The sequence below is a fragment of the Psammomys obesus genome, unplaced genomic scaffold (assembly GCF_907164565.1).
Source record: "Psammomys obesus unplaced genomic scaffold, mPsaObe1.curated_primary_1811, whole genome shotgun sequence".
Classification (NCBI taxonomy): Eukaryota; Metazoa; Chordata; class Mammalia; order Rodentia; family Muridae; genus Psammomys; species Psammomys obesus.
Window position 1 is genome coordinate 11,690,011 of NW_026592118.1, and position 2,677 is coordinate 11,692,687.

At 53.0% G+C, this 2,677-nt stretch overlaps 1 pseudogene; it reads right to left on the reverse strand.

Moving 5' to 3' along the window:
• Positions 1 to 972: 972 nt before the first annotated feature.
• On the reverse strand, positions 973 to 1,558 carry LOC129680997 (rho GDP-dissociation inhibitor 1-like; annotated as a pseudogene).
• Between the last annotated feature and the right edge of the window lie 1,119 nt (positions 1,559 to 2,677).

Consider the following 2,677-nt stretch of genomic DNA (forward strand, 5'->3'; position numbering starts at 1 on the left):
AAAGAGGGGAGGCACAGGAGATAGCTCCCAACTGTGTGAACTTGGTCCCGTGTTTATCCTGGCTGGGTCCAAGGAGGGCCTGCCCAGGGATGGTGACAACAAGAACCAAGGCAGAGGCATCAGGCCATCTGGCCCAAATGGAGGCAATAAATGCTGACAGGCCAGGCACAAGGTCAGACCATGGGGCCCAGGTGAGACAAGTAAGATTTTGTCCCTCAAAGGCTCTCTGTGGGGACAGGGGCTCTGAGAGCTGTCCACAAGGACAGAGAAGGCAGAAGAATGTGGCACCCTATCCTGCCTCCTAGGTAGGGCTGGAGAGACTGAATTTTTGGCAACTGTCCCTCCCCTAGCTACTGGAGCCACCCCCAACCAACCAACCAACCAACCATGGCCAGGCCCTCAGGAAGCAACAGCAGCACCCTCCAAGCCTCCCCAGGATGGGAATAGCAGACAAGGCAAGGACAGTCATGTAGACAGGGAAGTTACGAACCTCCAGTACATGTTCCACATGTTAAGGCATCATAGTTAGACAGTGACTGACAGAGATGAATGATGGGCCAGGGAGAGAGTGGGGCTAGAGGACAGACAGCCCAGCCCTACCCTGTGCTGAGCAACCTAGCTCAGCTGGAGCAGAGACAAGGCGGGCTGGGCAACTCAGACCGTTCCATTCTAGAAGGCAGGACCTGAGGAAGGAAAGACAGAACCTGGAGGGACACAGCAGATTGGAGGGAAGGGCTGGAGCCCTTCCCCTACTGCACTAGCTGAAGCAACCATGTGACACTAGAGCCCACAGGGGACTGCAAACAGGAGGTGGAGGAGGGGCAGACAGAAGAGCTGCCTGCCCAAGTGAACCGGGGAGGAATGGTGCAGGAGGGTCCAGAGAGCACTTTGGTTTGGGGTGAGTAGGAAGTTAGGGTGGGGCATGTCTGTCCTTCTGTCTGTCCCTCACCATGCCTGCCTCCCAGCTGGAGCTCAGTGCTTCCATTCCTTTTTGATGGTGAGCGTCCATTCCCAGGGCAGGTGATCAGCGTTGTCATCATTTGTGAAGAGGGACTTGTTGTTGTATCTACCCCAAGCAAGCATGCCTTTGAGGGCCTCCTCCATGGGTATCAGGAATTCAAACCCCTCAGCCCTGAGCCCATAGCTCCCAACCATATAGTCAGTCTTTTCAGGTTTGACCCCTTTCCTGTGTGTGTACCGGATGCACTTTGTGCCTGACACAATCTCTCTGTTCACTCAGAAAGAGATGTTTATCCAGTACTCCACACCTTCCTTCAACACTAACGACTGTTTCTCGAAACTCTTCCGATAACCTGTTAGGTCCAGTTCCAAAGGACCTGGGGAGGTGCTGCACACCAAGGTCAGTGGGTCACAATGACCGTGGGGACATCGGGTCTGCAGAGACAGCCACTCAGCCCGGTAGGGCCTCCTTGCCCAGTTTCTGTATCTCCTGGATGCTCTTCTGGGCTGGAGGCTTTTAGCTGACAGAGTGCTCATCTTCCCCATCCTCTGTGGCTATCTGAGCAAGCTGCTCAGCAGTGGGTTTCTGTTCTGCCATGTTCATCTCTAGCCTAGGACAATGCAAGCTCAACAGTCACTCTCACATTCACTCCTGCACCAAATGACCAACCCTCCCGCAACCCAAATGACAGGGGCCCTCTGTCACCAGCCACTCATTAAGTCACTTCCAGGGTCACAAGAACAGATTCTTATCATCAAACACAAATCCCTAGTCCTTAGGATTCATAAAGAGCACTCTGACAAAATACTTAAGAAACCAATCAAAAATGTCTTGGCCTTTCCTCTAAATGTTTAAGACCATGTTTAAAGGTAGCACCTTCTTAACAGGCTGGCCTCATTGCCTGAAAGAGCACTGGCTTGGGGCTCTCATGTTCTCCTTCAACCAAGGGTAACCTTTGGGTCTTAAGCTTGACGTGTGCTGAAGCTCATCCCCAGACTCTTTTATAGACCTCTCTGCTGCATAGGGAACACTGGGTGGGGTGCCAGGGTCTGCACTTGCCCATGCTAGCTGGTCCACTGGGAGAGTAGCTCCAGTGACAAAGTCCTTTGGGGCTCCACAGGGCTGCCTACATGGCAGACACCCAGATGCTCTCAAATCTCCCATGTGCACATCAAAAGGGTTTGATTATCCGTAAGTCTCTGGGCTCCCACGGGTGCCTGCCGAAGACTTCACCCATGCTCCCCTTTTCTTGAGCAACCCCTGCACTGTCTAGAAAGCATCCACATCTTAATCCCCTTGCTCTTTGCATCGGCATGCCGTGTGGCAGACAATTCACATCATGGTGACCAGTGGCTGCCCGCTCTTGGCTTTCTTTCTGTACTCTCGAGATTTGGGTTGAATCTTGGAAGAACTGCTGCCTTTCTGCATGGTGTCACTGTCTTTCCATTCCCCCCTGTAGCACCAGCTTTGATATTCACTGGAGAAACCACAGCTTTCAAATAAACAGAATTGATTGCTGGGCACCAGTCACTGAACGTGGGCAAGCAGAAAACAACCCCGTGGGTGATTGTGGCAGTGACTGGGCAGCCATGGGTAGGCTCCCTCTGTGCCCAACTGTCCCCACACTCGAGGATCACACTTGGACTGACCTCTCCAATACATTGCTCAGTGACAGAGCCTGTACTGGACCCTCAAGGCTACCATGAAGGGCTGCAG